This window comes from Cynocephalus volans, chromosome 1 (assembly GCF_027409185.1).
Source record: "Cynocephalus volans isolate mCynVol1 chromosome 1, mCynVol1.pri, whole genome shotgun sequence".
Lineage (NCBI taxonomy): Eukaryota > Metazoa > Chordata > Mammalia > Dermoptera > Cynocephalidae > Cynocephalus > Cynocephalus volans.
The window spans coordinates 162,651,052-162,678,894 of NC_084460.1; the positions used below are offsets into that span (position 1 = coordinate 162,651,052).

Sequence of the window (27,843 nt, forward strand, 5' to 3'; positions counted from 1 at the left end):
AATATGAAATGTCATTATAAAACTTATCCAGTTACTCAAGATTCCTACTAGCAAACATTACTTCAAGCAGACCCCAAAGGCAAGTCCTGTCAGAAGAAGATTCCCTGGGCCTACCTTCTTCTAAATTCATCTCATTGAACTGACAAAGCCACCAAAGAAGGGCCACAACCTTGAAATATTGCTGAGCCTTTGTGTTGTGTTATTAGTCATTATCAATATCTTCTCAGAGTTATAGTCCAGATTTTTCCATTATTACATCTATTGGTTTCCATTATTACATCTATTATATGTTATTCTTTTAAAACTTATGTTTATAGGGGAAAATGTGAAGTCCTCACCAACTAGGCAGAGCAAACTCCTCAGCTCAATATATTTTTTTATCTTCTATGTATTTATGGTAAAAGACTTGCTTTCAGTTAAAGAGTAAAGAAATCAGATGATGCAAAGCATCAAAATATATATTGCAGCTCCATTTAGATTTCAGTTTAGAAGACCAAGGATACGGTCACTTAAGAGAGAAGTTGTACATTTCAACAAAGTATATTTTCTCTGACTGGTTCTTTAACTGAAATGAAAGGTAATTTGGATCATTTCTTGAACATACCAAAGCAACTAGTAAATTTTGCCAATCAGCCATTAGAGGTAAACAAGCAATTAATATAATTTGTTTTAATCATATCCACTGCAATTATGTAAATGCAGCTTGGAATGCTATGTGTCATTTCATTATGTTACAGTTGCTTTTAGAAAACCTGTGTATTTCTAAACTCAGAGGCACTAAGAATCCTGAAATGTGTTGACACTCTCATCAGCTATGTTCCCAGCTGACCTGGAAATTATAGGCTAAAAGCCACATCTTGCCACATCTTACAAATAAAGCTGTGGTTAGACTCTAGCCTAGTACTCTGGTTAAGCACAATTAGATAAACAAGCATAATTTATTCCTAATACAACACTAAGAACTGATGAATTAAGGCTCTTCATTTGCATATGGGCCATGAAAAGAAAGGAAGCACTGAATTGTCTTCCAGAATGTTCAGCCCTGAAATCTATTTTTGTAGATGAGTACTTTGAGATGCCTTCTGGATAAGGGCTCATACTATTAAACCAAAATGCAACAGTCTATGGCAAAGAGTTTGACTATGTGAATGAAGCAAAAGAAAAAATCCTGGGGATTAGAGGAATGTCTTAAAACAAGGATAAGAAAATTGTGTCTCTCTCACATACTCATATTATAAAAATATAACTTCAGAAATATCTGTCTCTGTTTTTGGTTTCACAGTTTTAAGTTTTACTCAAAAACTATCGCTCAGTCATACCTTTCTGTCCTCCTATTGCAGAGATATATCTCATGTGATGTAACAAGATGAAGGCTGTTAAGGCAACTGCTTAAAATAAAAGGTCTCTAAAAAGCAATAGCTTCAGCTGTACCAAGTCGTCCCTGTGGAGCTATAGTCAGACATATGAGCCAAATGCATATCACGTGTCTTTCTCCTCTTGTACAAACTGAAACGGAAAAACTCTAGGGGAAAAAAGACAGTAAAATCACATTAGGCCTGTCAAGGTAACTTAATCATTTTAGTACAAACTATTTCATTTTACATAATAGATTCACCCAAAATTATGTATTCTTATAAAGTGGTCATCTTTGTTGACAGATACTGTTACTTAACTTACGGCTTATCTTCAGTTTAGAAACTATTGTTATTTAATGTCCCACATTTTAGGCAATAAAGGACTCCTCCATATAAATGCAAAGCATCAAAATATAACCTGTTTGCTCTTCCAATCAGAGGCAGCTCAACTAGGAAGCTACCGAGGACTTTACAGATAAAGTTTCAAATGATACAATTTCACTTTCACCTAACAGAATTAAGAATAAAATTCAACTTTTCCAAAGTTTAATAAAAATGAGTATTTTGCTTCCTTCTATCAGAATTCTACATAACAAGAAAAACAAGTGTACCACCCAAGCAATAGTATTATGAACTCAAGACATTAACTTTTGTGGGGCATCTCGCTAATTCTAGAACCATCTTCATTTCAAACAGATGATATTAGATAAAAACAATTAACCTCAGACAAAATGAATAGTATATCCAGTCATATCCACCAAGGCTATGAGTTTCAGTTCAGAATTCTGTCATTATATTTCACTCGCCAAATTCTTTAAGACTAAACCATTCCATTATATTATATGTACAAATGATGATAAAGGGCTTGCAAAAAACAAAAAGCAAAAAATACTCCTATTTTTCTACCTAATGATCCAGTTCCTGCGAATTTATCCTAAGGAAGTAATACAAAAAACAACAGCCTCAAAATAAACATATGCAGCTGGGCAAGGAGCCATGGGCCACAGTCCCCTCTGCCCAGAAACAGGCAAGAGAGCACACCCAAGGTCCTAGGCAAGGAGCCATGGGTTGCAGCCCTTTCTGCCCAGAAGCAGGCAAGAGAGCATGCCTGGGGTACTAGACAAGGAGCGGAGAGCCACAGCCCTCCCCCCCTCCACCAAAGCAGGCAAGAGAACATGCCCAGGGTCCTAGGCAAGGAGCCTAGGGCCACAGCCCCCCCCCCCACCCAAAAGCAGACAAGACAGCATGCCTAAAAAACACAATGTCCATGCAGTGTACCATCACAGCCACACCACAGCCACAGCTGCCAAAAAAGTACCTCAACAGCACAGCAGTAGCCACAGCCACCATGCAGGCAGCCTACCAGACATTTGGCTGCACTGACACAAGGAGTCACCAGCAGAGACCAGAAAAAAAAGAGGACATCTCTCTCCTCAAAGCCCATTCCAGAGTAATAGAAAAAGCAAATGTTTAACCAGATGACCAAACATCAATGTAGAAATACTAGAAATTCAAAAACCCAAGAAAATATGACACCACCAAAAGAATACAGTGATTCTCTAATATCAAACCCTATAGAGTAGGAAAACCTTAAAATGACTAAAAAGGAATTCCAAGCAATAATCTTAAGGAAACTCACTGAGATATGAGAAGACTTATTTAGGCAACATAATAATATGAGAAAAAAAAATTCAGGATATGAAGGAGGAAATTTACAAAGAGATTAATACCCTAAAAAAGAATGTAATGAAATTCATGGAACTGAAGGATTCACTCAATAAAATAAAAAAACAAAACTGAAAGCTTAAGCAGCAGGCTAGAAGAAGCAGACAAAAGAATTTCTGATCCTGAAGACAGTCTTTTCAAAATGACCCTGGCAGATTGAAAAAAAAGGAAAAAAATAATTTTAAAGAATAAAGAAAATCAAGAAAGCTAGCAGACAACCTTAAGCACACAAACATTTGAATCGTGGATGTTCCAGAAGGGGAGGAGAAAGGAAGAGGCATGGAAAACCCACTCAACAAAATAATAACAGAAAATTTTCCAGGTATAGGGAGAGATATGGGCCTTCAGATCCAGGAGGATCAAAGATCCCCAAACAGAGTCAACCCAAAAAGATCCTTTCAAGGACACATTACAGTCAAACTGGCAAAGCTCAAAGACAAAGAGAATCTTAAAAGAAGCAAGAGGCAAGCATCAGTCACCTATAAAGGGAGCCCATATCAGACTAACAGCAGACTTCTCAACAGAAATTCTACAAGACAGAAAAAAACGGGATGATATATTCAAAATACTAAAAGGAAAAAACTGCCAGCCAAGAATACTATATTCAGCAAGGCTATCCTTAGAAATGAGGGAAAAATAGTGTATTTTCCAGACAAACAGAAACTATGGGAATTTACCACCACAAGACCAGCCCTACAAGAAATCCTTAAGGAAATCTGCATCTGGAATCCAAAAAACAATGATCACTACCACAAATACACAAGAAAGAACAAAACCCACTGGAAGAAGAAAAATGTAAATGAGAAAAAGAAACTGAATCTTGCCACCACAAAAAGCCATAGTGACAACATAAGAATGCCCCTATTTATTTCTGATTTCAGTAATTTCACTCCTCTCTTTTTTGTTGGTCAGTCTAAATAAAGGTTTGCAAATTTTGTTGATTTTTTTAAAGAATCAACTGCTTTTAAAAATTTTCTCTATTGTTTTTTAATTCCCCATTTCAGATATTTCTGTTGTAATCTTTCTTATTTCCTACTTATATTTGCTTTTGGTTTAGCTGCTCTACTTTTTCTATTTTCTTAAGGTGGAAGTTACATTACTGAATTGAGATTTTTCTTATTTTTAACATAGGTGTTTGCAAGTATAAATTTTCCTCTAAGCACTGCATTAGCCCTGCATCCTATAAATTTTGATATGTTGCACTTTGATCTTTATCTCAAAGTACTCTGTAACTTCCCTGTGATTTTTCTTTTTACCCATTGTTTATTTAGGAGAGTGCTATTTTCCATATATTTGTGAGTTTTCTAAATTTCCTTCTATTATTATGGTCAGAGAACAAATTTTCTATGACCTTGAGTCTTTGGGGGGAAAAAAATTAAACAAATAAATATTCATGGAAAAATTTCCATTATCTTTTAATTCTATTTTTCCATGAACTTTTTGAAGTGCCTTTGTGTTTATATTCTGTTTTATTGATTTTTCATGCAATATACATTGATAACCTTAGATATCTAATTTCTGTTCTTGATTTCTTTTTAAGGGGACTTGTTGATTTGCTTAGAAATTAATTTGCCTTTGAAAAGTTTATTCTTCTTCCTCTGTTGAAATTAATTTGACATTTGCATGCTTTTGGAAGACTTAAGAGAGCTATTTCAAATAACTTTAGAGATTATAAAATGAAATATGTAAATTTTAATAAGTATTACATCTCCAGTTTTTGTGAAAATCTGAAGCTCTACTTTTTACAGAGTATTTTGTTATTCATCTGTTATTCAGTTTATGTATTTGTTACTTAAACAAATAAATGTGCATATCTGTTTAAAAAAAATGAAGTTCAACATGTATTTTCTAAGTTCCTACCCATAGTGTACTATTCCACAACTAAAGATTTAAAACTGTTTTTTAAAACAAAGAAACAAACAAATAAACAAAATAAACATATTGCCCAATTATGCTCAATGCACTACTATTTTAAGGGAAAAATAATTCTAGACATTGCTAAATAAAGGTATATTCACTATGTGGCATATTGCATAGCTATTAAAATTATGGAAAGGTGTATGTTATTATATAAAATAAGCAAAAGACCGCACTTGAAGTTGCTGGTTCTGCTTGCTCACCTCGCAGTGCTATATGGTGTTCTTTCTCACCTTCCTTATGAACTGCTCACACTCTGGTTACCAGTAATCTCCTTATTGTTCAATTCTGTGCCACTGTCAACCTGTTATTTTGGTTGACTTTCCCCTTCTTACATTCCCTAGTCAGAAATTTGGGAGTCTTCTCCTTCCCCCTAAAATCACCTTGTAAATACCTGTTAGAATCTTGAGTTCTTCTCTATCTGCTGCACCAAGCTGCCTTAGTTCAGACCCTCGTGATCTCTTCCTTAAACCACTGAAATCGCCTTCCTACTCATCTTTCTGCTTAAAGTTCCTCCCCAGCCTAGTTCATCCTCCACCTTCCCACCACCATGTGCTCTTTCAAAAATATATTTCTCATCTTGTCACTTCTCTTTAAAATCATTGTCTCTTTCAAAGAGGACCTCAAAAAATTTATATGGCATACAGGAACTTTCTTACACCTCTCCTCTTCTCACCAGCCTCATTTCTCATTGCTGTCCTCCCGCTCACATTGAACTATGCACTTACTTCTCCCCTAAATTCCACAATTCTATCAGAATCCCTCACCTAATTTGCTCCATTGACTCTCCTCTGTCACCTTTTATATACTTCTAATTTAATTGTTACATGTGCATCTCTTTCACTATCTTATGACATCCTTTGGTCAGGCAATGTCATATTCATTTTTGTAAGTCTAACTATATTGCAGCACCTGATGCTTCGTAGCATCTTAATCTTAATATAGCTCAGTTGGTTAGAGCATGGTGCTGATAACACTAAGGTCCAGGGTTCAATTCCTGTCCTGGCCAACAACAGCAAAAATCTAAGAAATACTTCTTGAATGATTGAATATGCAAATAAATGGATAAGTGAAGGACCTGTGACTATGCAATAGATGCATACATGTGGACAAAGACTGAAAGTAAATGTGGAGAAATGAAAACCATTAAGTTCTTATAACTGGACTAAAACTTCTTTCTATTCTTAGTTAATTTTTGAACAAATTACCATTAAAAAGGAAAGATTTTTAAAATCCATAGTAAATGCCTACAATAGAAGTTTTCATTGATCAGTAAGTGCTAAGTAGCAATACTGTCACTGTTTACAATAATGGTAACTTTTGTGTATACCAGAACAAAATTGGTAGAGTTTTTGGGTTTTTTTTTTTTTTTTTTAATTTAGGCCAAATAGATTTCCTGTATAAAGAACGATGGGACCAAAGTCACAATATATTCAAAATCATTCAAGATATTAGAATTTCATTTTATTTCCTTTTCTTATGGACAGGCAATTTTCAAAAGGTTAGCTTAAGGTTTTCATCCTAAGCAGCAACCTTTGCAAGTTCATATATGCAGTTCTGTCTATATGCAGAATGTGAAATTGCACATGGGAATGAAATGCTCATCAATCAAACATCAAATACTAACAGAATCCAAGAAACAATTTGCATTTCCAATTATGCTATATCACTCTACATATCCCAAGATCCCTAGCACATAAAACAACTTCTTGTGAGAGAGAATAAAATATCATCCTCTCTTAGGTTTTATATATGTATATATATATGTGTGTGTGTATATATATATATCACTATGTAGGTTGGTTGGTAGATATAGACATACATAAACTAGAGAATAGAAAGAATGAGTTACCAGAGATACTCTTTTTAATCCACCATGATTAGTCATATACTTCAACTGATACTACTTTCCATAAGAATATCCTTTGCCCTTGACTTTATCATAAGCTAAAGTTACAGTGGAAAAAGAAAAAAAAAAAATGTTTCATTACTATTGATACATAAAATAAGAGCAAGAGCCTAAATATTTTTTAGTGCTTTCTTAAACTATATGATAGCATTAAGTCCCCACTAGGCTGGCTGAATTTGTCCCATGATGGTCTAAGAAGCTTAGAACTAAAACAGACTGTAGAGGTCATGCAGCCCAGTGCTTCTAACCTTTTACACATCCTGATACACAGAAAATGGTAATATTTAAGCAGGATACTATGGGAGGGGAATGACTACAGGGTGACCTACCACAGGACACTACTCTTAAAATCTTAGGCATCAAAATTTCAGAGTTTACAAAAGGAGCCATATAAATCCTGTAATGTAATCTCAACTACTGCAAATTTTTGAATAGTTGTGGGAAAAAACAGATTTCAAATTGTAAAGAAATTCTGCCCCAGATTCTTCTTATAGAAATTATAAAACAACAAGTTCCATCCCATAGCATTTTAAATATCACATTTAATTTCAAAACATGAGGATATGAGCAGGCTTCAGCCTGTGTGGCCTGTGGTCACTGGGATTGGAGAATTTGTGTGGCTATGTCTTTGGATGAGCTAAAATGTGTCTGAGCTTTAATCTCTGTCCCTATCCCTACCCTCCTCTTTCTTCCTCCTGCCTCTGCTCCCAGGCTAGGCTCAGAACCCATGTTCTATTTCCTCATGCCCCTCTCTAGGTCCCTGTCTGCCCTCCAGGAAACTGTCACCTGTAGCAGCTGTCCTGTCCCCAGGGCAACTTGGTTAGGGCTTCTACCCTTCACCAGACTCCAGCTTCACCGTAGTACATCTATTAGCGCCTCGGGAGTCCTTCTTTTGAATGTGGTCTCCAGCTGACATGGACAAAGGCCGCTCCTCCTGTCCCTCCTTGTCTTTGACTCGTACAGCAATCTTCTCTTTGGTCTATGTCTTTTCTGTTTTTCGTGTTTGTGCTGTTGTGAAAGTGCCTCATTACTGGAGCCTTCAGATGAACTGGGTGGAGGGGTCTGAGCCCCACAGCCCTTCTCTCAGAGCTCTCCGGTGGCATCTTCCTCGCCTTGAGTCTCGAGAGGGCAATAGTTAGAAACATGAACGACTTGGGTAGTACTTCTCTTGATCTTGATCCCATTAAAATTGTCAACAGCCACAACTGTACTCCTCTGGTCTTCACAGCAGATAAAACAGAATCCTTTAGACGTCCCTATCTTGCTGTCCCACACGAGATTAATGTTAACAATCTCCCCCTACACAGAGGATACCTCCTTCAGTCAGTTCATAAGGAAACCCTCCCAGGAAAACCCAGGCACTGTCCTCGTACACAGAGGGCCAGGAGGCCTCAGAAGCCACCGCAACATCAGCCTCCCTTTCACTCAACTCTCGGACCAGCTTCACGTTGGTGAATGGACTCATCTCTGTGGGATGGGTGCCACACAATGGCCCCTGGTGACTGCACTATGCCCACTTCAGGAGGATGCAGGCAGCACCACTTCCAGCGAGACCCTCAAGACAGGTTCCCAGTCCCTGCCCTGCCCTCTCACATGCCCTCCTTTGCCATTTAACCGTTAACTTTTTGTGGTAGTCCATTCATCACAGTTTGAAAGTTCTAATATAGTCCACTTTCAATATAGAATGACCAGACTGGAACAAAGGTTTCTGTTCTGAAATGGTGCCTGATCGTGGAAAGTTGCAACTCTAGTACTTCACCTTTTTTCTGAATAAAATCTTCTGAAAGCCTACAATGTGCTAGTTTCAATTTGGCCAAATTATAATGGGTAAGCATTTGATATGTTACACAGCAGAAACTTAGACTGAGATTACTTAACATGTTCCCATTATATTAATCAGTGCTCTCCAGAGAAACAGAACCAATAGGAGATGAGAGAGAGAGAGGGAGATTTATTATAATGAATTGGCTGTCTGATTATGGAGGCCAACAAGTCACAAGACATGCAGTTAGAAAGCTGCTCCTAGCAGCCATGTCTGCCCTATGTGGCCCTGCCTCCCCACAGCTGGCTGAAATAGCAACAGACACTTGACCTCAATTAGGCCTATTAGATTCTGTCTCCTGTGAATTTGGAATCAAGATTTAAACTTGTTGGTAAGCATTGGTTAGTTCGTGGGGGCCTGTCCACTCTGGTGTGGTCTCGTGAGTGAAGAAGTAAAGATAGACTGTCTGCAAGAAAAATAGAAGAATGAGAGATGTAGCCTGTCAGACAGAAAAGGAGTAAGAGAGACTTGGAGATGCTGTCTGAGTTGCTGGAACTCTCCATCTCTGTATACTAAAGGCTGGTTGTCCAGACTCTCCTAGATTGCTAGGGCTGCCATAACAAAGTACCACAAACTGGGTAGCTTAAAGAACGGACACTTATTGTCTCACAGTTGTGGAAGCTAGATGCCTAAGAAGGTTGGTTCCTTCTGAAGGCTGTGAGGGAAAGATCTGATCCAAGCCTCTCTCTTTGGCTTGTCTATGACCTTCTTCTCCCTATGCACCTGCACACTGCCTGCACTCTATGCCTGTCTGTGTCTGTATTTCCTCTTTTGTAAGTACACCAGTCATACTCAATTAGGGCCCATCACTTTAACTTGATGACCTCTGTAAAGACCCTATCTCCATATAAGGTCATACTGTATTCTGAGGTAATGGTGGTTAAAACTTTAACATATAAATTTTGTGGGGCAGGGGAGACACAATCTAACCCATAACAAGTACTAACTAAAACGAGAGCATAAATATAGACTAAATTGTAGAGTGCCCATTTACTACTGTCCTTGATAAGTATGGGATATACTTCTTTCCTTTTTACTGAATTTTAACTTTTAAAAGACATTTCAGGGCCAGCCCCGTGGCTCACTTGGGAGAGTGCGGCGCTGGGAGCGCCAAGGCTGCGAGTTCGGATCCTATATAGGGATGGCTGGTGCACTCACTGGCTGAGTGCGGTGCAGAACACACTGTGCTGAGGGTTGCGATCTCCTCGCTGGTCAAAAAAAAATAAAAAAATAAAAATAATAAAAGGCATTTCATGTTTTCTCCTCCTTCTCCTAAACTTGGCTACCATAACCTGAGTCTGCCCGTAAATCAGTTAAGTTGATAAGCTTTCAAAGTATTACACAATATTTCATAAAGGCAAAGAACATGAACTCTAGACTTAGACTGAGTTCAAAGCCTAATTCTGTCACTACAGTAGTGGTAGGCAAATTATTTAATTTCTTGGTGTATCAATTTCCACAACTGTAAAATAAAGATGAAAAGAGTTCCTATTTCTTAGATTAAATGAGTTGATATATACAAGATGCTTGCCATAATATAAGTACTATTTAAAGGCTTGCTAGTATTATAGAGTCTGAGCCCTCGCTTATGCTCTGGCCTTCCTTTATGAAGTTTGCAAAGCTCAGCTGCTGACTGCCTTCTTGAGGAGTTAGGAGCACAGCCTTACCCTGAGGCCAGATTGCCTAGGTTTAAATTTGCCACCTCCTTCCCCAGGACTACAGACTATCTTACTTCAATTTCCTCCCCTGTGAAATGGAAATAATAATGGCACTTATCATAAGGAGTTTGCTGTCATAATTGAGTGAGTTTATTTATGCAAAACACACAGTACATACTGAATGTACACTTAATGTTGTTATCATTATTACCATTAGATGAATTAACCAGGTGGCAATCCCTGACACTGACCAAAGCACCCAATGACACAGGACTGACTGTGAAGAAGTTCATGGCCAGACCACTGCTGTACTCTTTAGAGTCTTGAGAATTTTCAAACACTCTCTACTGGAATTTATAGCCAGGGTGAGAGCCCCAGTTTGAATAGCTTTGTATAAACACCATTTAGTTTTCTTTTTTGGTTTGTTTCAAGTGTAATTTTTTTTTAATATCACAAGAGCGATGCTTGAGAAACATGAATCCTAAATCTGTCATTTTAATTGTAAGTTAAAAGACAGATATAGCCTCTATATAAAATATCTGTAACCACATGCCATGCAATTAAATATTTTTGCACAACTGTTCCAAAAGAGTATTTCAGTCTTGCTTTACAGGAGGAAAAATGATGTACAAAGAATTTATTGATATTCATACAGTATATAAAAGTACTGAAAATTTGTTGGCCTCCCTTTGGGGAAGAGAATCTAATTGTCTTATAATTAAGAAAAAACTAATTTCCCTCAGGTAGAGAAATCAATAGAATTTATAGATATTTGACAACAATTTTATGACCACTTTCTTCAAAGTCTCTGTATAAGTGGTATGAAGAATACAACAATTACTTGGGAAATATGCAAAAAGATATATTTTATTTGCATTTCAGAGTAAGCAAAATGACAGTGCAATATTGCATTGTCCATATTATAGAGCAAGTAAGAAATTTAGTCATACCTTTGATAAAAGAGATCATTATGGACTTTCATAGTTGTGTAATTGTGGAAGTCCAATACAGAGACATAACATTTACCATAATGGTGCTAATTACTGCATAGTATCCATAACCTTTGGAGTACTGAGCTTAATTCAAACAAAAATAACAGATGGTGTTTCAGGAAAACAAGCCTTCATGTTGCTTTTTTTTTTCTTTTCATATGTGACTGTTAGAGAAAACTATGTTGAAGTTCACTGAGACCTAATTATAATTTGTCTTGTATTCTGTATTCTGTATATTTCATTCCAATAAACAGTATAATTAAATTAATTTTATATCAAACAAGAAAAATATTATACTGATTAAATATAATATGAGAAAACTCATCCTATATATCTTGGCAAAAGTTCCACCACTTGATAAGATAAAAGAATAAGCTTTTCAAATATGTATTGTATTTCAGATCATTATTTATTTTTTTCATGCTCTAAGATTACTTTTGGAAGCTGACCAATTTGGGAGAATACAGACTAGAGCAAATGGAAATACTGGCTATAGCTTGAAACAAGTGGCATCTTCCTACATCAATTTGTATCTGTCATTTTCCATAAACAAACAAACAAATAAAGCCTGGATAAACCTAGAAAAGTAATCAAGAAACTTGCAAAAAGACACGTGTATAGAGGATCTCATCAGGAGGTGACATGACTTATAACAATCTTGTTAAATTTAAATACATATTCCTCTTAAGTATGATAACTTCACCTGCTGAGTTTTGAAAAGCCTACCAACTCAACTTGGTGAATTTTAGTTCTTTCCCCCAGATGACCAAGTAGACAATTTTCAACAGAAGAGCATCTAAGTAGCTGTTGTCATCTAGAATGATACTAAGCAGTCCCACTCCTGATCTAAGTCTCAGCTTGACAACTGACGTGATGCAGACCTGTGCATCTGCCTTTACATTTACTCTCTGGCTTCCATTTTTGCTCCTCTACTTCTATAAATATCCACTTAACTCCAGTCAGAAGAACTGGACATCAACTCAGGGACTGAATTAAATAACCTAGTCCCTGAATTTTTGGAAACAGACTGAAATAAAATTTTAGTGTATAATAAATGGAGCCCAATATATAGCAGACCTGCAAATGCAGGATAACCTACACTATGTGAGTTTTATTAGTATTAGCTACTACTGCCTAACCCACCATTCAGTTAGATTCTTCATCCTCTCAATAAAATAGCTGGATTAATTTTAATCATCAGTACCCTTGGGCACAAACTATGCAAACTACTTGCCCTAATTTTGTTATTGTCTAAGCAGTATTAGAGGAAATGTTCTAATTCATTTCACTGCATCATGATCAATTTCAAAAACATTGATCAGTAATAGTTGTTCTTTAAAACCTGTCCCCCAAGCCCATTGATATCTATCTGGGTTGATTCAGATTTGGCCCTGCTTTAGATGACCTGTTCAGATTCTTCCCTGCCTTATTGTTCTATGAGTCTCTGTGTAGTGAAAATAACTCTAGCACACACCCTTTGATCTGACCATCAAGACTGTTACAAGTGAGTTGATGTCTTTCTTGGTCATTTGGACAGAGTCCAAAGCACTGTTGAATTAAATGATCTTTATGCTACTTAATGTAATGTTACAAGAAAATTTCAGTGTATAGCATAAGGTCTAATGCAAATATACCAAGATCTCACCTTAGCTGTGACTGCCTCTCCTTGATATTATGCTTAGGAGCTTACATATAAGCTAGGAATAATTCATTTCTCATATCAGAAGATATAAGACCAAATTTTGGCTCATGTGATTAGACTGAAGATGAAATTTTCACTAAGCCATGAACTCTACTTGGCAATGGAAATGAAATTTTTTCAAAATGAATCACATCATGAAAGCCATTGGTCCACTCACTCCACATCAGTGTAAATCCTTGCTGAGTCTACAGATTTATGTTTTCAGTTTGGCCTTTCTTTCAATTACTGGAGAGTTTTAATTTCTTTTCATTACTTCAGATTTTCTCATTTTCTTTCCATATTTCCAGTGCTCTGCATATTTCACACACCTGTATTTGTCTTTGATAATGGAAAAAAAGTCTCATCACTTTCTGTGCTCACTCAACATATCTTCATTATCTTGGGAATATCTTCACCAAAATATATTAAAATGTCACTAGAGAAAAATGAATATAGAATGTATGAATATGGCTGGGCTAAATGTGTATCTCTTTCTCATTAGTCAGCATGCAGCCTCTTGGCTGAATGCCTACATTTCAAGCACAGCTCCCCCTCCCCCCCCCCCCCAAAAAATAACAACAACAAATAGATTTGAGACATCCAAATGAAAAGAAAGGTCCTTTTTCTGATTGTGTTAACATTTTATTAGTTATTTATCAATATGTCTTTTCCATAGTCAATTTTTGTATCAGAGTCGAGCAAATACTATTTGTTCCTTCACTCTGCAACTATTTATTGTGCACCCTTTACAGGCACTGGGAAAAAAGAATTACAAAGACAGTAAATTCCCTGCTCCCATAAAGTTTACGTTCTAGTGGAAGGCTAGAGACAAACAAATAAATATACAGTATGTCGAGTTGCTGGTGAGAGCTATGGAGAAAAAAATAGCAAGGCGGGGTGAGAGCTAGACTGTGCCCTGGAGACAGTGGGAAATCTGTTTTATCTAGGTGATATTTGAATGGGAATTTAAAGAAAAATAATCAAGTCACATGAGTATCTGGGAAAATAGCGTCTCTGACAGAAACCTGAGTGTACAATAAAATCTCTTATTAATATGAACTGATTGTGACTGGTTTGGTGGAGAGAAGTCTACTCTAGAGTAATGAACAAGTCAGAACTATAAACTCCTTATAATATTGTATACGATTTCATTTTCTTTGAAATTTTACAGAAGTCCTCTGAAGAGGTTGTTCACTTAACTCTTACTCATATCTTCTAAACTCTTCTAAGTTGACGTTACATAATTGATGACTCTAAACTTCAGTACTTTAAGGACTTTTTTTATGGTTTTAATCAATGGAGGGTAAATTAGCAAGTTTTTATTATACTTCATAGTTGTTTGGTTACTTGCTGAGAAATTTTTCTGCAATTTTTCAGGCTGTGGGAGGAGACGGAGCACAAGGAGTGTGACCAGATGTCCTCCTTCTTATTCAAGAGCTTAGATTTCAAGTGACACTTGTGTATTTTAAGTATAAACTGCTGCTTTTTGTAGCAGTGTGAATGTTTTCTATAACAAGACGCTGTGATCTTTGAAAGTGAATGCAAATCCCTATCCTCACAGGCAGTCTCTAAAAGCAATCTGATAAATGCATTTAGATGTTTGAACATAAACAACAAAAGCAAGAGCAGGAAGAGAGTACATGCCAAACGCAGCAGAATACTAAATGAACGGAGGACAAGCTATTTTGTTCTTTGAGAAAAACAATATGCCTCCTTTCTTTCTATTCCTTTCCTTTAGGTCTGAACTCACTAAACGATTCAATTTATGTTTGTCATTTAGACAATAAGAATCATACCCCTTACCTCTTTGACTGTAAGACCGGCAGGAAGGTGAGGGGGGAAAAGAAGCAAAGATTTCCTCTAGAGGTTCACAGATACCTGAATTCAAACAGATAAAGAGTAGGAAAGAGAGTGAGCATTTTTATCACTGGATTTAAGCTTCTTAACCTGATAAAGTCTCAACTTCAACATTGATTTTTTTCCCTAAAAATAAACAACTTATTTGGAGAAACAGAAGGTGAATTTACACCCCATAGAAATAATTTAGGAAGCTAATACCCTAAGGTTTTTCCCAAGACTAAGAAATATTGATCAAAAGGAACAGGAAAATTTCCACCCAAAATAACGTGAACTCTTTAAGATTTTACTTTTGTGTTTTGCCGTTATTCTCAGTACCTCCTATAAAAAGGGTAGTAGTCAGTTTCATTTATCTTCTCAATATTTACATGTTTTAAATAGTGAAGGGAAAAAAAAAGTTTCAATGGCCAAAACCAAGAGGGTTTAGATAAAATTCTAGAGCTAAGTCGATTACTGAAGCAATTAAACAGATAATCCATGTGAAAAAATCACAGATGTGGTTATTTGTGGTAAAAGTTGTTTTCTTAGATTTTATGCCTATATATTTCAGATAATCACCTTGATTCCGTCTCTACTCTTCATGGAGAGATGCAGGCTAAGTAATCTGTGTAACATATATTATCTATACGCTGCTTTTGGTACCATATCTGTTTAATCAACATTTATGCGTGGTTGACTTTTCTTAATTAAAAAAGGAAGATTAACTTAGCCATTAATTTATGATCTAAAAGTATAAGCTTCCACCTTGCCAAACAAATATCTAGCACTTGCAAATGACTGTGTGATTCCACTTCACTGATTTTTAGTGACAACATAGCATAGTGACCTTAAGAGGGACAACCTGGTGCTAATGTAGTGTAAAGACATACCAGATAATGTTCAGTGAAAAAAGGAGAACACACTATTGCATCTCTACTGTGATTAAAACTATGTTAAAAGATAAAACAAGGATTGAATGGAAACAAGGGGAAAGTTTAAGTGGATTAGTCTGTTGCCATCATGAGAAAGAAGTTGGGTTCAACTAGATTTAGGTTCAACTGAAATTTACAGAAAACCTGCAATGCACCAAGCCGTCTGACAATCTCTTTTATCTTTTTATCTCATTATATCTCCTCAGTACTGGAAAGTTATTATTATTCTCATTTTACAAAGGAAAAAAAAAAGTTTGAAAGAAGAGACTCAAGATCACACAGCTTTGTGAGAAGGTAAAATGTAAGCCAGGGTTTCTGATTTCTTTCAGGTATTTCCTATAGCACATAATGATTTAAAAATAAATAGATAAAAATAAAAAACCTAACTAGTTCAACTACCCAGTGGTTATGAAAATACATAATATATGCTATATTTAATACACCAGGCATCACTGTCATTAGTTATGAGCCTTTCAGGAATTATGTCTTACATTAGGTAGCAGGGCAAACCTGGAAGCTAAGGTGGATAAGAGCTGTAAAAGGATTATGGTGAAGCATACATACCTCCAAAATATACCTCTGTGAAGAGTCTTTTTCAATTCCCTTTTTTTTTGCCTAATAGCAGAAACTCCCAAAAGAATTCAACTATCATGAATCCCCTTTCTAGTTGAGTTTCATGTCCATGAAGAAGATGGAAAAAGACCACTCACGCCTGCATAAACAAACATTATAACAAACTTTCTTATCTCCCATTTGTTCTCCCAAGAATCCATTTGTATTTCTCAAAGAAACCATGTGTTCTTCCCATGGAAAGCTTTTCTTCCCCCTCCCTTTTCCTTTTTAACTTAGGTATATTAATCCTTAAATTTAAACATTTAGTGAATCACATCTTTTGTGTGCTAATATGCATAAAAATAAAATTTGTTTTTTTATTTCTCTTGCTAATCTGTCTTTTGTCAGTTTAATCTGCAGGCCCCCAAACCGTGAACCTAACTGGGTAAAAAAAAGAAAAGAAAAGTTTTTCCTTTCCAACAGCTTGGCAATGAAGAGGAGATGATTGGGTCTCCTTGATCACTCCAGGGTCTGCTGCTGAGATATCAGTACCTCTGACCCAGCCAGCAAAGGTAAATTCCCTTACCAGTCAGACTACCTGATCTCTACTTGGTGTCTAGGTGAGTCAGGGCAGTATGAGCCTGTCCATGTCTTTTCTTTCCAAGATTTATATTAGCAGGAGAAAACATTTATAGCAAATAACTTCTTTGGGTATCGTGACTTCAGTTTGAGAACACTTGTCACTTGTTATAGGTCTTTTCCCTCACAGGGATAACAATTGTGTCCTGTTTGTCTTGTCTCATGTCTTGAAATCTCAGCTTAAATTTAGTGAGTGTTCTCTTCCTGGTTTTCTGCCTGTAGTAGGGCACAGATTGTCAGATCTGTTCTGAGAGGTAGCCAACCGACCATTGCCAGTTTTCAGGGAGTTCCTCTAAATCTCTCTCTCTTTTTCTCTAGCTATCTTCAGGAGTGACTTTGGATCATGGAGCTGCATTTTTGCACACATTTTTGGGATGTCACCTGTATCCATGGTTAAGCAATAAAAAATCTTATTGGTTTTGTGTCACATTTTGGAACAGGTATAGAAAGATCTGTCTTTGGAGATCCTAAATCATCAATGGCCAGACGACAGATCATTTGATTTGGAAAAACTTTAATACTAATATTTAAAAAGAATTTTTAGAGAGCTCTTACACTAAACAAATGTCCTTTTTATGTGTATGGAACGATCAAATTGAAAGGACAAAAGTCTCACGGCTAGCCTAAAAGAGTCCCTTGACAAAACTAAATAGCAGAACTCAGATACACAACAAAAATTAAAATCCACACCCATCATAAACCCTCCCACCCACAGTTATTCTGTAGTGGTGCAAACAAGCCAGATGGCCCCCTAAAAAAAAATCCTCATCACTAACATAACAAATGGCCAGACCCTCTTTTAGGTCCTCCTGTAAATAATCAGAAGCTGGCCTTTTTGGAGGCTGATATTCAGGGCCTGATGGGAGCTATTTTCGAAGCCTTTTCTCTGCAGGTTAATTGGGCTAAAGGGTAACTATGTATTCATAAGGAGAGAATACATCCCAAAGCCTCTGTCAAATGATTGATACACATATTCCAAAGGCACACAGCTCTAAATCCAGAAGCCCCAGAACATAGAAATCTTTTGATTTCCACATTAGTTGGAAATCTCCCTGACATAAGCCAAGATATTGCAGAAAGGACTGTCCTGCACTTAATAGAAAGAAAAACTTGAATAGTAATTGCCCTAGGCCTCAGCTTCCTCAATCAGGCTCCTCTGAGCCCTCTTCTCATGAGTATTAAGTTTCCAACACATGAACTTCGGGGGAACACATTCAAACTACAGCAATTACTAAACATGTTTAAGTATTTCTACTTTTGTCCTCTTATTTTTACAAACAAACTAAAGATATTTGAGACTTTTTAATAAATGTATTCTTTTTGCCATATTGAAATATTGTACTATACTGAAGCATATGCCTCCAGAAATTATGAAATGGTATATTTATAAATTTGCTAGTCCACTACAGAATACTGCTTTAGGACAGTCAGTCCACAATTGTATACTTCATCATTTTCTCTGGAAATTAAGGTTACTAAAGGTTAAGAATTGTAATAAATATATATAAATTAAGCTACTAGGAATAAAAAGCATGAGGAAAGACTCTGTATGCAAAGTATTCAAAAAATGTAGGATGTGTTTTTGTTAAAGAAAAAAAGAGAGTAATCTGTCCTAAAGAAATTGTTTAGAGGTTATTTAAAGGTTGTTTCAGATGAGAAAGAGGAAAGTGAAAGATAAAAACCTGAGTGGATATAGAAAGTTGTAAAAGATTCGTGGGTTAAAAAAAAAAAAAATAGAGAGAGAGAGAGAGAGAGAGAGAGAAAAGGAGAGAGACAGACTCATCTCATGGGGTCAAGCTGGCTAAGATTAATGGATCTACTATAAGATTTTAAAATGAGCTTTAATAGCAATAATATACTGATGCAAAATGAAAGTTTGGCTTTCTTCTGTTAAAAGAACAAAGTTTTCTTAGGTTATTAGTCTGCTCTTCATAAGAGACTGTAACAGATTTTTCTTTGGTTTGTTTTTATGTTGTCTTTATCATATCCTCAATCATCTTAGAGAACCAAGTCCTCCCAATGTTAAAAGAGCTAAGATTCTTTTTTATTTTTACAATTATGTTACCTCCTATATTTACTTTTAAAATCTTTATTGTCATTTTGGTTGATAAATAAGTATTGTTTCATAGTGATTTTTGATCCTATTCAATGAAGTGTCTAATCTTTGGACATTTTTGACAACTTCCCCAAATCAAATTCTAAATGAAGTCTTCTTGACCTCAAACAGACTTTGAGATTTCTTAGAAGGCCCCTGGATTTGTTCTCTCACCTTGCAAAAAGAGAGATGTTAAACTAATTAGGTTTATTTGATATGCTAAATTTCATGGGAAGCATCATCAAACGAAAAGGATATGTAACTTTCCTAGGTTATATCTATGTGAGTACATGTTACTAATAAAAGTATTTCAGGAATTATATAAGGCTCATAGCAATTTGACAATGTCCTTGTCATGCATGATATGTCCTGGTATAATGTTATCAGTCAAGATTCCAGTTATTATCTTCAAAATGTATGTCACAGAAACAAAGAAGTCCTTATCAATTACATTATAATAAATTCTGATCAGATCCTTTACCATGGACATTTTATGCCTTTTGTCATTCACAAACAGTTATTGTTCTACTCAGATGATTTCCTAAAAGCTCTTGCAATCAGGTACAGGCCAAAGTGCTTCATCTTCAACAAAAGGGACTGTCTCAGAGAACCATGGAATAGACTATGACAGGTACTCTGAGGTAAAGTCTTCTGATGACATTATTTAAATAACTTTCAGATCATACCACTGAACTGAGTAAGGATTTCCAGAACTAATGAAGATGCCAATAAATTCATAAAACTGCTAATCCAAGATCAAGCAGACAAGAACTAATTATATGAGACTGAATGAACTGATGAAGAATGATTACGATTTCCTTTATGATCCTTGCTTTGGAATATTGCTGGTTCTTTAGTGTTCTATTTTCTGAATATAAGGAACCCCTTTCTCTTTTCTCTTAAACTATCGAGAAATCACAAAAATTTAGTAGATTATATCTTTAAACAAAAATAAAGCATTAATTTACTTTTTTTCACCTGATCCCCCAGAATTTGAAAACTCTTATTGAGTATTTTTATTTTTGTGGCAATACAGTCATTTGCGTAAGTTCAATAAGATTTAACAGGATGTTTTAGTCCATTTCTTACTGCTATGACAGAATATATGAGACTGGGTATTTTATAAAGAAAAGAAATTTATTTCCTCACAGTTCTGGAGTCTGGGAAGTCCAAGATCAAGAGGCCAACATCTTGTGAGGGCCTTTTTACTACATCATCTTATAGCAGAAGGCAGAAGAACAACTCCTGCAATAATTGAATTAATCCATTCAAGAGAGTGGTGTCCTCATGATCCAAACACCTTCAGTTAGGGCCCACCTCCCAGTACCACTGTATTGGGGATTAAGTTTCTAATACATGAATTTGGAGGATACATTCAAACCATGACACAGAACATAATTGAAAACACTGGTTATATCATCAACACTTTGACTTGGAATGTCACGTTTGAGAGTGATGTGCACAGAACCAGATACGACCAGACAGTTTTAAGGAACAGGTTGAATTTGTGGAGTCAGTGCTCACAAAGACCTCTTGGAAAAACTGCCTTGATACCTGGGTTATAGGGTTCCAGCATTACAGTTGAGTCATTTCCTGGTAGAGCCAGGAAACTTAAAGCCATTGAGGGACTTCAAAAAGAGAGGAATTCACCTAATCTGTGGAACTACAAATGAAGTCTGATGGTGAGTAGTTGGCTTGGCTTCTTAACCTCAAAGGAGTTTTTAAAGTCCAATCTGAAATTCCTTATAAAAGTTCCAGCAAATCAAACTTTAAAAAGCCTATGTGGTCAATTATCATTCTTGCTCCATTTAGGTAAATTTTCAAGTCATGAAACTAGACTTATTTTGTAAACAAGAGTGATCTTACTTTAATTACTTTAATTATCTTTGATCAAAATGGGGGTGATTGAAGAAATTTTGTGTTTCAGTGGAAAACTATAACTCACCCTTGTGTGTTATCAGATTCTAGTTCTGTTTCTTGACTTTGAGATATTTTTATCTCTTTCTAAACTGGACCCTGAAACCTAGTGTGCATTTTGTCAGTAATTAGCATTTCCAATTTTTCGCCCACCCTCCTACTGACTTGGCATCACTGCGAAGTTCTGGAAGATGAAGCTGGGCAACTTGATACATTTCAAAGGATTTATCACCACCACAGTGTGGGCCACTCAGAACGTTTACCAGAACATCTGCATTTTTCATGCTTGGGTCCAGGAAATAACTTTGATTGCAACCACTACCATCCTCATTCCACCATCTAAAGACATTTTGAGCCCAACATCTAGAAATCTTCTCAACTGGCTGCACTCTGGACTCAAAAAGAAAAGAAAACAAACAAACAAACAAACAAAAAACACTGGGTTCATAGTCTGTTCCAACTATTAATCTGTACTTTTCTTTTGTTTCCATAGAAATACCCCTCAATAAATGACTGATTGCTCACACAATATAAAGTCCTAACTTTAGTGGGTGCCTTATCCTAACGTACACCACCACTTTCTGAACTAAGACACAACTGTTTAACTGGACTGATCTATTCCCAGGACTGGAAGACAAGTTTAAAGGAATATAAGGCAATCAAACAATAGCTCCTTTATCTGTGGTACTTCTAAAGGGTTTCAGATGGGGGAAATGATGGGATTCAGAGTATCTAGAATGTGGGGATCCACTGTGAAGAGTCTTTTTCTGAATTTCCCCTTTCTGCCTAATAGCAGAAACTCCTAAAAGAATACAACTATTATAAATCCTTTCTCTGAAGAAATATTATGTCCATAAAGAAGATGGAAAAAGACCATTTGCACCAGCATAAACAAATATTATCACAAATTCCCTTATTTCCCACTTGTTCCCCAAAGAATCCATTTGTCTTTTCTAAAGAAACCCACGTGTTCTTCCCATAGAAGGCTTTTTTCTCCCGTACCTTTCCCCTTTTAAGTTAGGTATGTAAGCCCCTAACTTTAGACAATTAGTAAGTCACTTCTTTTGCGTGTTCCCAAATGCATATGAATAAACTTTGGGGTTTTTTTTTTTCTTTTGCTAATCTGTTTTTTGTCAGGTTAATCTGGGAGCTCAAACCATTGAACTAAATAGGGAGAGAAAATTTTTCTTCCCTGACAGTTAAATATTTAGTTCTGCAAAAGGAATGAGGCCAATAGATTTAAAGATAGTAAATAGATGAGTATGTCTGCTGAGTACAAAGGGGCAAAGCAACAGAGGAGAAATGTTGAAAGAGCAAAGGTCAATAGAATCAGAGAATTCTTTAGTTGATATTAAAACAGGCCTATAGACCAATCACTAATTAAATAAATATGGTAGGGTAAGGCTCAATAAACTAATATAAATTCTTTACCTTACATAGACCGTTGAAAAGTAAGAGTTGGAATGAGAAGAATTTAGTAGCCAGACAGTATTTAGGAAACAAGATTCTCATCTAATGGCTTGTATTTAGTTCCTTTCAAAAGAACAGAATGAGAAAATTTATAAATGTTTCCCACTGTTCAAAATGATCGTAATGAAATTTCCCAAATACGCTAGAACTTTCTGATTTTATGCTCAAACTAAATCTGATTTGAAAATGACCATGACCTCTTGGGAAGAATTATGGTCCTGGAATAAGAAGTCTTGGCCTTCACCGTTATGGTGTGTACATCATTCATTGTAGATGTCTGTGTTTTATAACACACCTAGTCAGTATGAATCGGCTTTCTAGTACTAGCCTAAAAAAGCTAACACCTTCAGCTTCCAAAGCTGATAAATCTAAATCCCTAAAGCAGAAACAACTATTGTGACCTAAAGCTACAAAACATGAACATTCTACGTAACCCTCCATCACCACCACGTCAACACACACGCAAATCACACTGGGTGCATCATTTTCTAAGGTCGGGAGAAGGGCCAGCTACACACAGGCCAGGAAGCAGCCCTAGATGGTTTAATTTGAAGAAATTCTGAGGTCTTTTCTTCTAAAAGGTTATGCCCACATTGGACTCCCAGGCTCACTGTTAGCTTTACATTAAATAATGGTGCAAATAGGAAAGCAGCTATTTCAGTGCTAGTCACACTGCACATCCTTAATAAATATTTGCTGAAAAAATGAGCCATATCTCCAAAGAAATGCCATAAACAATCACAGACAGAATCATTGCATTATGACCACTACATAACCAGTGTTGACTGTCCAGTTCTCTTCCCCTCTCCTTCAGGTGGGTGAGAAGTTCAGAGCTTTGTCACTATCCTCTCTACTTACCCTGCCCCACTGCCTCATAAAACGTGCTCCATCAATAATCCCATATTTATCTTGTATTTTCAATCACTTGTTCTCTGCTGCCCTTTTTCCTTATGGTCAAGATGCCCATATACTAGAATGATCCACATTTGACCCTCCCTGATATTTTAATAACTGCCTTATCTTCATCCTTCAGGTCAGAGTATTCTAGAAAGAAGAGTCTGTACTCACAACACTCTTTTTCTGAAAAGCTGTCTATTAACTCATTTTAATCTGGCTTCTCCTGTACAACTACAAAAAATGTGACAATAAGTCCACCACAAACTTCTTAGCTGCTAATTTCAGAAGATACTGATCAAAATTCATATAACTTTCTTTCCATTTTTGTTTAGTGATACTCACCTTCCTGAAATTCTCTTAGCTTCAATTACACAAAATCGTCCCAGTTTTCTTCTCTTTCTGATCTTTTTTCACAAATCTGCTCTTCTTGCACTGTTGCATCCTGTCGTCCCTTAAATGATGATGTTCCTCGTGGTTCTTTTCTTGACTCCCTTCTCTTCTCAGTCTGCATACTTTACTTTGGTGATCTCAACCATCTTTACAGTTTAATCTCATCTGTATTCACAGATTTCTCTCTCCAACACTAGATACTCTCCTGACTTTCAATAAAATATTTAGAACTACTTTTTTGACACATGTACTACAGAAACTTCAAACTTAGCGTGCTCAAAATGGGACATTTTTCCAAATATTCTCCTCCAGTAGGAATTTAAATTATGTCCATTACCAAACAATGCTCATGATTTATCCATTCTAAGTCATAAACATGTCTTGAATATTTCTATTCCCTTCAGTCTCCATCACTCTCCATGAGCTCCTGTCTTGGCCCATTATCGTACCCTACAATTTATTTTCTTGGTTCTTCAATTCCCATCCTACTCCCTGACCATGTCCGTCTGTTACCAACAGGAAAAAAATCTAAAATCTTTTGCTTAGCAAACCCACTCAGATTTGTTCTAGTCTTCTGCCATTGTCCTACAATTTATTCATTCATTTAAGAAAACTTTATTATAATTACTTAATATTTATTCTTTTAAATGGCAGAAATATAATTATGAATAAGTCAAGGTCACCGAATTTGTGAAATTTACAACCTAGTAGAAAGGAAAGAAAAACAAACAAAAGATGACAAAAGTAGAAGAGACTACGTGTTTGGCGTATATATATTCAGTACAGTAGGAGCATAAGAGAAGGAGTGGGCAAGTTTTCTGGGGAATATGAATATATATTAGGAAAGGATTGATCAAACAGATGGTGCTACACTGGAATCTTGAAAAAGCAGGATGGTGAAAAAGGGAGAGTTTTGAAAAGCTCTATGCTCTAGATATACTGAATTACTTGAGGTTTCTTTTATTCTCTCTGCTCCTTCACACTTCCTGTAACTACACGTATTGTTCCTAATTAAAATGTCTCCTTTCTCAGACCAACCATTTACTCCTACTAAACCATCTCAAATGTCACTTATCATATGAATCCTTTATGATTATTCATTCTCTTCTGCATTATCCATAGTTTGTTCATAATTCTATTCTGCACTGTGGTTATTTGCTCCCTTTTTAGTTATTTGAAAGGAGGCATTATGTGGTTTCCATCTTTGCATCCTAGTTTCTGGCAAATAACAACTGTAGTTTCTATTATCATTTGTTGAATGCATATAACATATCAAGTATTTGACGTATATGATCTCTAATTTTTACAATAATACTTAAGCGTCGACATTATTATCATGCTTATGACATAACTAAGTGTCAGAGAGGTCATATCTGCCCAACCATATACCTGGAATTGAAACTTTGATGTCAGTCTGTCTCCAAAGCCTATCCTTATACGTGAACTACAAAATTATCCTAATGGATACTGAAGGAATGTTGAAAGGATAACTAGATGAGTTAATTAATAAATCAATGGTTAAGTATATAATCTTCTGGAGGTGAAATAATAAAAAATTAAGGGAAGCTTCATATCCATTAGCTTCCTCTCATATATAAGATAATGCCTAAATCCTCAAAATTTCATTTGCAGTCTTGCTGCATGTATCCTAATCATCTGTGTTAATCTGCTTATATCTAAAACATACCTATCCACAACAAAAAGAAAAAAGATTTTTTTAGTGAGAGCTTCTATATCATGAGATTCTACCTAGTAGCACATGTTGGGCCGGCATTATCGGGAGGACCAGAAAACTGCAACAAAGTGGCGATGGAGCCTCCATCTTATTAACTCCCCCCCTCCCCCCTTCCCTCCCCGGAAGGTGGGAACCGGTAACTGAACCCTGCTCAATTCCATACCATATATGGGCAAAAAAAAAACACCAACAGCCCTCCCCTATAAATACCTGTTTGTATCCACCATGGGCACGACTTCCCCAGCCTCACTCCTTTGCAAGCTGCGGAACCTCGCCTGAGAGTGCTTCCATTAAAGCTTGCCTCGAACCCTTTGCCTGGCTCCTCTTGTTACTTACCACTGCCAATTTGAACCGGACAGCACATAAAATAATAATACAGCTAAAAGTCATTTATAATGAGGTGCCAAGCATATGATATTCAAAGATTAAAAAGTCTTCTGCCCATATAGGAAACAACCTGATAAAAAAAAATGCGGTTGTTGCTGTTATTAAATAGACGTTAGACAGACATTTCTACTCTTTTCAGATAATTTACATAACATCTAAGTTATTTTATAATTCCTTCATATGCAGTTATGTAATAAGTCAATATGTGATATAAAAACACCCAAATAGGAAAAATTATGTTTTGGTGTCATTCTGGTGTTTGCCTTGCCTAGTAACCCTAGAAACCAGAAAACTGAGAGTGATAGATAATTTTCAGTTTTGTCATTTCATACATATCTTTCATAAGCAAGTTCTGTAATTTGCAACCTTATAAAGTAACAAAGAAAAGTTGAGGCTGACTGAACTTACTAAATAGCTAATATAAGTAATACTTATTCCTGTATAGTTAAGGCACAGTGAGGTTTTGGCGTTAAGCTCCTGTGGCTTCTGTGTTACTCAGCATATACTAAACTATGATGCAGTAACATCCAAGAATATGGTAGGTTAAATAATGGTTTCCAATAATGTTCATATCCTAACCCCAAGAACCTTATTTGGCAAACGGGATTTTGCAGATTAAGTTAAGGATATTGGCATAGGAAAATTACCCTGGATTATCTGGGTGGGTCCAATGTAATTGCAAGGGTCCACATAAAATGGAGTCAGGAGGGTCAGAGTAAGAGAAGAAGATATTAAAACGGAAGCAGAAAACAAAGAGGGGGAAAGACAGATTTGAAGATGCTATGTTGCTGGCTTTGAACACGAAACTGTGAGATACTAAATGTATGCAGTTTTAAGCCATTAAGTTTTGGATAATTTATTACATAGTAATATATAACTAATACACTAGGGGTTTTGTTTGGATTTGAGTAGGTTTTTTTCCCCCCGTTTTTTGTGTTTCCCAACATGTTTGCCTTTTCCTCTTTTAATAGGTTCAGGAATAGTGAGAAAAAGGAAAATTAAAATTTTAGAGTAAGATGGTCTGAGCAATAACAAAATGTAGATTCAAATTTAATTTTCAAGAATACACATTTGTAAGAGAGATTTATTTTTAAATGGAGTTGCTCTTGAGTCTAGACATTAATAAGGCCCCAAAATGTATTTATGTATTTCTCCATTCACACACACAATAACTAATTTATACCTTATTTTATAGGGACAAATCCTTTATATAAAGTGAGTTATACCTAAAGAAAACTTAAACTTCCTTATTAAAGACTGTAAGTGTTTGTTCTTTTCTTCTTACTGAGTACCAAAATATGAGGAGAAAGAAATAAAAGCAAAAGGGAAGAGGTCATTTGAAATAAAGACATGGAGATTTTTATTAGGTTTACACTGTGTTAGGATCGATCACTTTCTCATGGAAGAACTCGATAACTTATGGCTAGGAACAATGTTATAATTACAATGATATCCGTATGGATTCTCTTAAATTTTGGTAATAGAAGAGCATAGATCTTTAAACATTTAGGCATATCTCTTTTGCCCCAGAGTATTTTTTTACATTTTAACCCTTTTAAGATTTTAAGTCCTTTAAAACTTGTCTCTCTCTCTCTCTCTCTCTCTCTCTCTCTCTCTCTCTCTCTCTCTCTCACACACACACACACACACACACACACACACACACACACACACACACACACACACACACACACACACACACACACACACACACACCCTAAGCTGGTAGAGAAAGACTAGAGAAATCAACTTTCTTTAGAGCACATATAGGTTTATTGTAGTCAACTGATGATACTGCAAAAATGGCACAAAGGCACACACTCAATAAATAAATGCAAGTCAGAGGAAATCAATTCCAATGCTCTATGTTTTGAAAACCTGGTCCTTAAAAGCAAGTCAGCATTGGAAGAAAGAAAAATGCATTTAAGGAGTGT

General features: G+C 36.0%; 1 pseudogene; it reads right to left on the reverse strand.

Annotated features, from left to right (window-relative positions):
- Positions 1–7,885: 7,885 nt before the first annotated feature.
- Positions 7,886–8,371, reverse strand: LOC134362910 (RNA-binding motif protein, X-linked 2-like; annotated as a pseudogene).
- Between the last annotated feature and the right edge of the window lie 19,472 nt (positions 8,372–27,843).